The following is an 8650-nucleotide window of genomic DNA, read 5'->3' as shown; positions in this document are numbered from 1 at the left end:
CACTGCCTTCTAGCATCCAAAGTCTCTGAAGTCTGCAGATAATTTTATTGAGGATCTCCTGTATGTGACGAATCACTTCTTTCTTGCTGCCTTCAAGATTTTCTGTGTTTGTCTTTCAAAAGTTGGATTATAGTGTGTCTCAGTGTGGGTCTCTTTGAGTTTATCTTACTTAGAGTTTATCTCCTTGGATATTTATATTTATGTCTTTAATCAAATTTGGAAATTTTCAGCCATTATTTTATCAAATATTCTCTTTGCCCCTTTCTCTCTTCCTTCTCCTTCTGGGACTTCTAAAATGCATATGGTTGTCTGCTTGATAGTATACCACAGGCCCTATAGGCTCTATTCACTTTTTTCAAAATCTTGTTTCTTTCTATCCCTCAGACTTCATAATTTTAATTGTTCTATCTTCAAGTTTTCTGATTCTTTCCTCTGCCTACTCAAATCTGCCTTCAAATCATACTAGTAAATTTTTCACTTCACTTATTGTACTTTTCAGCTCCAGAATTTCTTTTTGGTTTCCTTTTAGATTTCTTCTCTTTATTGATACTTTTATTTTGTTCATACTTTTTTTTTTTACTTTCTCTAAATCTTCTTTTAGTACTTTTAGCATCTTTAAGGCAATGTTTTAAAGTTTTGTCTAAGTCTTTATCAAGGATAACTTTTGTTAGTTTATTTCTTTTGAATGAGCCAAAACTTTCTTGTTTCTCTGTATGCCTTGTAGTTTTTTGTTGAAAAGTGGGCATTCAAATCTATTAATATAGTAGCTCTGGAAATATGGTTCTTCCTTTTTTCCAGGGTTCACTCTCTTGTGTTATTGTTTTTGTTGATTGTTTTTGTTTGCTTTTATTGTTGTAGACTGTTGTCCCTGTGCCAAGGATCAACCTGAGGTATAAACTTAGGATCTTCTCAAATCTTTTCTAAGTCTGAAACTTTCCCTGGACAAGTGCAATCACTCTCTAATTTATCTCATGTATACAGTTGCTTTTGAATGTCCTAGTCTTTAATGTCTATCTCCCAAAAGGAGAAAAATAGAAAAATAAAAGGGGTGGGTAAAATGATGGCAGCCCTTTAAATCCTCTGGAGTCACTTCAGCTTGAGCTGGAGGGGCTTGCAACAATGGTGGGAGGTACAATAACAATGGCCACTTACCTTTTGTGGGACCCTCTGTAATCAGAAGTAGCAATCAGCAATCATTACACAGATGCCTGATATTTGGAGAACAGTGCTCTTTCTGCCCATCCTGGCTCCTGTAAAGTATGTGCAAACTACTTCAAGAACACATGCACAGCTGCCTGCCATGGGGCTAGGGATAGAGGATGGGTAGCTGCTATTGTGCTAAGAACTTAAATTTACCAAAATTAACTACAATTTACCACACATGTCTTCCCCTGTAATACGTAAGCCTTCAATATACTCTAGAGACCTAAAATAGTTACTAGACAAATTCCCCCAGTGTAATTGTTGCGTAGATAGGGAGATAGATTTCTGGTCTTTCCTACTTTGCCATCTTCCCAGCCCTTAATCTCTTTTGAATGCCATGGTCTGTGGACACCTCACCCATATCCACTAGCTACGGCCCTAAAGGATGTGAAAAAAATTTCAAGAATGTTCCTCACCCTGAAGGAACTTCCAGCTTCAGGATGCATGTTGACTTGCTTACATATTATTATGTTTGGCAGATTTCTCTCTGGTCAAATATATCAAAACTAACAAAATAATTAAAAAACAAACTATAAACAGTCACTCTGTTATTCCTCTCAAAGAAGAAAATGTACTATTAACATAATTTATGGCAGCAACAGAAAAGCCAGGATGAGGGAAACCAAGCATATGTGTGTTAGTTCTGGAATTAGAAATTAAATTGTCCTAGCCCAACATGCCCATCATTAGCCACATTTGGAAAAAAAAACTCTCATTTTCGTGGTAGTAAAACTGGCTGTAAAGTAATTCAGTTTGTTATTTGTAAAGCCATGTAATGGCCTTCCTATATCCCTTCTATTTCCAAAGGAAAGAGAACTCTATTTGGGAAAATAGAAGAAACCCTCCCACTGTTCATGGTTTCTTTTACTGTTATTTGAGAAATAAAGGCAAATCTTGCTTGTACCATCAAGGTTACAGTTTTCTAATTCCTTTGGCTGAGATTTGAATGGATTCATTAAATTCTGTTTCCTTCTTTGCCCCCCCCCTTTTCTATGCCACAAATATTGCTTGTTCCAAGGGTTAGAGAAATTTTGTTATCTTTTCTGGTAGGTTTCTTGTGGTTCTTGTATGAGCAGCATTCTGCAAGTGGGCGTAACTTATTTATGTAGTATGTCCCTTATGTGAAGGAACTTAATATTCCTTTGAAGGAATATTAGAAACAGTTAGAAACATAAACTTAAAAAATCTGAATTCTAATATGTTCAAGGATAGGTGATCTAAGCAGGAATCTATAGAGTGACAAGACTATGTGTTTGCTTAGCTGGTTTTAAAATAATCGAACAAATTGGGGGATTTGATTCATTTAAAAGAATACTACATGAAATGAGCATTTAATATTAGACTCTATATTGCTTTAAGTTACACCCTATGTGCCATGCAGCTACTAGTAAAATAAAAGGCAAGTAGCTTAGATTAAGTTAATCATTATTCTGTGAAAAAAGATAAAAAGTATAACCTAAAACTTCAGAAAGTTAATATGGTCATTTTAGTAATTGATTGCAAAGGGGAAGATTATAGAGAAGTGCTATCACAATAAAGAGAGATTACTTGAAGCTTATGTTTTACAGTGAGAGGAGACGGGAACACATATTGATTAAGTGCTTGCTAGGTGACTGAACATTGCTAAGTGTTTTATGTATGTTGTTTTATACAATATTGTCAAAATGCAGCTGGGCATGGTGGCTCATGCCTATAATCCCAACACTTTGGGAGGCCGAGGCAGGTGGACTACTTGAGGTCAGGAGTTCGAGACCAGCCTGGCCAACATGATGAAACCTAGTCTCTACTAAAGCTACAAAAATTAGCTGAGTGTGGTGGCACATGCTTGTTGTCCCAGCTACTCAGGAGGCTGAGGTAGGGGAATCACTTGAACCCAGGAGGCAGAGGTTGCAGTGAGCCAAGATCGCACCACTGCACTCAGCCTGGGGGACAGAGCAAGACACCATCTCCAAAAAAAAAAAAAAGTGCTATGAAGCCTTCCATTATCATGACCTGTTTATAAAAAAGGAAGTAGAGAGGTTAAATAATTGGCTGAAAGCCAAGTGGCTAGGACATGATGGAGCTTGGATCCTTAACAGTCAGATTCCTACATTTATGTTTTTGCCACTGAGCCATCTGATATGTATTGTTTTTTCTTATATTAAAACTTGCTTTGCATTGGATAATGGATAACTCAGTGTCAAAATGGATTGGCTTTATTACCTTGATGGAGCACAGAACTCATTTTAGGATGAAAATGAGTGGCAGAAGAGAAAGCTTGCACTGTTTATTCTTCACTGAAGAGCCCTAGCCTTGTGCTTTCTACGTAGTGGTTGCTTCATGAATAAATAAAACCTAAGCAGATCCTCTATTTAAATTATTATTTCCTGAGGTGAGTGAAAATAGATTAAAATAAATACTAAAATATTTGTAGTTGTCATTATTTATGAAGTTCATTGGTTAACTAGGTTATGAAAATCTTTTGTAGCTCACATTGACTCCCCTTTTAGAACACAGACGTGTTAAAGTGGTGGCTCTGGGATCTGCTTCATGCCAAAAAGGGTCTGTGGAAACTGTGTGACCTTGAGAAAATCGCTTAACCTCTCCAAACCTTATTCCTTCTTTAGCCAAATAGGGATAATTCCTTATTAGCCAAAGGTGAAGAGTCTAGGTAGATATTTTTTTTTCGTTGTTAAAAACATTCATTTTGATACATAAAGTCAGTAGAGCTTCCACTCTGCCACATATGCCTCTATGAAGAGTCCTGTGCCATTCAACCAGGAAACATATTTATTTATTTATTTATTTGAGATAGGGTCTTGCTCTGTCACTCAGGCTAGGTGCCTGAGTGCAGTGGTGCCATCATAGCTCACTGCAGCCTCAACCTCCCAGGCTCAAGCAATCCTCCCACCTCAGCCTCTTGAGTAACTGGAACTATAGGCATAGCTAACTTTTGTATATTTTGTAGAGTTGGGGTTTTGCCTTGCTGCCCAGGCTGATCTCTAATCCTGAGCTCAAGTGACCCACCTGCCTTGACCTCCCAAAGTGCTGGGATTACAGGTGTGAGCCACTGTGCCTGGCCAATTAGGGAACATTTGAATGATTCCCCATTTCCTATCCCCATCAGAGTGCACACCTCCATGTTGTTCCTGTCCATTGATGGCTTTCAAATCCAGATGATCAAATAGTCCTTTATCTCCAAAGCAGGCTCAAAAAGATTGGTTCAGACATCCCAGGCTCTATACCCTTCTTTAGTTCCAGGTAAGTCATGAGATGAATAAAGCCCCAGCAGATGGAAAATTGACTGCCCTTGAAAAGCTACTGCAGCCTCTGCTTGGCCTCTTTGCCCAGCATCACCATGGAGACAGCCAGGGTGGCATGGTGAGGTAATAGTTGCTTTCTGATGCTCCTTGTGATAGGATTTGTGACATGAAAATTCTAACTCCTGGACCCATGATATGGTCCCACTTTACTCTCCAGGCTTCTCTCTTATACTCCGCCTTTCTGCTGCTTTCTTATACTCTCCTTTCTGCTGTAGTCCCCAGCACTCTTCCTTCAAGTTTTCTTCCACTAGAATCCCTTCCACCCACCATCCACTCTGCAACCCTCTCTCTCACAGCTCTCATGTTTCTTCAGGGCCTAGGCTGTGCCTTGCAGCCTCTGCATTTCTCTACATCAACCAGGCAGCCCAGTATATTAAATGAGCTCAACAAACTTTTTTTTTTGTAATAAACCAAAAATGGGCTATATTAGTCTGTTCTCACACTGCTATAAAGAACTACCGGAGACTGGGTAATTTATGGAGAAAAGAGGTTTAATTGACTCACAGTTCTGCAGGCTTTACAGGAAGCATAGCTTGGAGGCCTCATGAAACTTACAATCATGGTGGAAGGTGAGGGGAAGCAAGCATGTCTTAGGTGGAGCAGGAGGAAGAGAGTGAAGGGGGAAGTGCCACACACTTTTAAATTATCAGATCTCATGAGAACTCACTCACTATCTACTATCATGAGAACAAGAGAGAAATCTACTCCTATGATCCAATCACCTCGCACCAGGTCCCTCCCCCAACAACAGGAATGACAATTAAACATGAGATTTGGGAGTTGGGTGGGGACACAGAGCCAAACCATATCATGGACAAAAAGAGAAACCTACTGAATGAAGATGGTAATATCACCAACTGGTGCCAAAATATCAGTGCTGTTTCTCTACCTGGTTTTCCCCTTCCACACTGGATCCACACACACATCTCTCCTAAACCAAAAGTTTAGGAGAAGTCAGGGCACAGGCGCATTCTCTCCTGACTCCTCCTTGCCCCATAACCCCTTTGAAATAGTCTTGAGAAAAAAGATTAGTATAGGATGGAAATGACACACAAGAATAGTTATTGATGTGAAATAAAATTTAGCTTAAGAAAAACTATGATAAAATAAATCTGTTTTTGGGTAGTTATTAAACCAAAGAAGTGTCTTGTAGCCCTGACTGTGCAGAACTCTGTGTCCAAGGAAATTCTTAAGAATGAGTTTGGAGAAATACCTTTGGAAGCAGAACTGCCCCAAGAGTTCAGGTGTGAACCACGAAAACTGATGGTCTGGAATGTGTGTCTAATCTAATCCCAAGTGTGCATTTACTAAGTAGTCACTGTGTGGGGGACACCATGCTAGGCTCATAATAACAATAGTCACTGTCTATTAAACCTGACATGGTGCCAGGTAAATAATAAATATCATCTCATTTAATCCTTCCAGTAACCCCAGTAAGGTAAGTATCACTATCCTCATTTTACAAATAAGTAAGTTGAGTCTCATAGAAGGTAATTCAGTTGCATAAGATCCCACATGTTTTAGTGGCAGAACCAGGCTCTGAATCTAGGTTTTCCAAATTTTAAAACCATCTCTTATCTACCTTATTTCACAGGGGAAACTTGGCAATATAACTGAAGAAATTATTCTCATAAAACAATCAAAGCGCAAGATAATATACAAAAAGTGCTAATCTTAAGCATTGATAAATGATGTTGATTTCTAATAGCTCTCTAAAGCAGTAACTACAACCAACTCACCCATATCTGAAAATTAACAATGAATAAATATTTATTAAGTGGCTACTTTTGGCCAAATCCTATGCAAGTTGCCTTTAGATACATCAAGCAAAATTTCCTTACAGTGATCTGTGAAATATGTATTATTATTATTATCCACAACTTACAGGAAAGAAAACTGACACTCAGCTCAATAATTTGTGGGGGGCCATGTTTTACAACATGTGGTTGGAAATGTGGCTAGACTTTTGGGATAGGATCTCTTTCTAGCAGGTTGCTAAGATAATAAGATGTTAGTTGGAGTCTTGATGTTCATTGCTGTCCCATTTAGTGACAGTATGTTTGAATACGGGCAATGTGGAGACAAGCACTGTGGAGAGGTGAGGAGAGACAGGCTCCTGATAATGTTGTTTGAGTAGCAAGGTTACTCTGTGTTGAGAAGAGAGTACTCGGAGGAGCAGTGTGGAGAATGGAAGGAAGCCAATTTGGAGACTATAGCAATAATATCCAAGTGGAAGATTATGGTGACTAGGGCCAGGGTGGTAGCAATGGACACAGTGGGTAGTGGTCTGATTCTGGATATATTTAGAAGTAGAATCATCAGGATGTGATGACAAATTAGATGTGGAATATGAAAAAAAATGGGAGAGTCAATGATAACTTCAAAGATTTTTGACTTAATTGTGCAGGTATCTCTTTCTTCTCCATAAACTCATTTGTTGAAGGGTAGTATCTTCCTTACCAGTTATTGATTTAGGAATAGGCATGTGTCATGATTATAGCCAACGGGATATGACAAGGCATCTGCTGGGAGCTTCTCCATAAAAGAACCACTGGTAGAAGAGAGTCACTCTTTTTCTTCTCCCTTTAGATGTAGTTGTGCCTGAATGTGATACCCGGAGCATCTGCAATTATCTTGTTACCAGCCTAAGAATGAACCAACAGGGAGGTTGGCAGAGCCGAGAGATGGAAGGAACCAGGGTCCTAGGTGACATCACTGAGCCACTGAAGCAACCAAGCCTGTCTATGAACTCTCTCATTGTGGGATAGTGTATTTCTGTATTATTTAGGATAGCTGGTGATGGGATGTCTGTTTCCTGCACCTTGAACCATCCTACTCCAGGATGCTCTTTTGTTAAGTTTTATCACTTGTCCTTTTTAGAGTGAAGTACACCAGAGGATTTAGGAATGTTTCCAAAGTGTCCAAAACAGCAGGTCCTCTACTATTACACACTTAGTTGAAGGAAAAAGATTTGGTAGGGAAAAAAGGCTGGATAAGAAAATAATTCCATGGTGATAGTAGGCAATAAATTATACGTACATTGATTTATGACATGAAAGGAAACAAATCAGTTGTGGAAGTGTGAGTGCAAAGCTATGGTGCCCTAGGGAAGTGTTTTTCCAACTGCAGTTTGTGACCTACTAGTAGGTCATAGAAACAATCTAGTGAGTCTAGACTAGCATTTTTTAAAAAAGAATAGAACAAATAGAATAAATAGAATAGAAAATATCAGAGTACAAAGCACAGCATGTAGGAAGGATTATCTTGTGGAACTTTTGTATCAGTTATATATGTATGTATGTGTCTACTGAGTCATTGTGCAAAATGTATGTCTTCTTCTGGGTCAATCATGGTCAAAAGGGTTTGAGAAATACTGTCTAAGAATAAATTGAAGCGCTGACCATCTCCCTTTACACATAATGACACTCTAAATCACCAACACTGTCTGGTTGATTTCCTTTAATTATATAAATAAATCTAACATCTTTTGTAGTAAACATTATTCTCACTGTGTGATGTAATAAAATATTCCTCCTCGAATAAAAACGATGCCCCAGACGCATGAATCAACAAGGGCTCAGGACACCAAGCTGAGCCCCTGTGGGGTCCTTGGGTCCTGGAGCCCCTGTTGTTTGGTGTAGTTTACTCTCGGGTTCTCTCCCAGGGTCTCTTTGGCAAGCTGTATTTGGTTTCTTTTTTTTTTTTTTTTTTTGAGACGGAGTCTCGCTCTGTCACCCAGGCTGGAGTGCAGTGGCGCGATCTTGGCTCACTGCAAGCTCCGCCTCCCGGGTTCACGCCATTCTCCTGCCTCAGCCTCTCCAAGTAGCTGGGACTACAGGCGCCCGCCACCACGCCCGGCTAATTTTTTGTATTTTTGGTAGAGACGGGGTTTCACCATGGTCTCGATCTCCTGACCTCGTGATCCGCCCGCCTCGGCCTCCCAAAGTGCTGGGATTACAAGCGTGAGCCACCGCGCCCGGCCAAGCTGTATTTGGTTTCTGCCTGCGTCTTGCTTTTTATACTAACTTTGGGGGAGCAGAAAAAGGAGATTTATTTCCATGGCCTTGCTGGTGTAAGTAACCTGTTACTGGTGTGGATTCTTATTAAAGCTGATTTTTTTTTTAATTCCAAAGAGATTAGAAATT

The 8650-nt window shown here is 39.5% G+C and overlaps 1 pseudogene; it reads right to left on the bottom strand.

The window, feature by feature from the left end:
- Window positions 1–1052: 1052 nt before the first annotated feature.
- On the bottom strand, window positions 1053–4542 carry LOC116476447 (mitochondrial import receptor subunit TOM7 homolog; annotated as a pseudogene).
- Between the last annotated feature and the right edge of the window lie 4108 nt (window positions 4543–8650).

This window comes from Hylobates moloch, unplaced genomic scaffold (genome assembly GCF_009828535.3).
Source record: "Hylobates moloch isolate HMO894 unplaced genomic scaffold, HMol_V3 SCAFFOLD_2, whole genome shotgun sequence".
NCBI classification, from domain to species: Eukaryota; Metazoa; Chordata; class Mammalia; order Primates; family Hylobatidae; genus Hylobates; species Hylobates moloch.
Note: the sequence above shows the minus strand (reverse complement) of the source record. Positions and strands in the feature narration are given on the sequence as shown.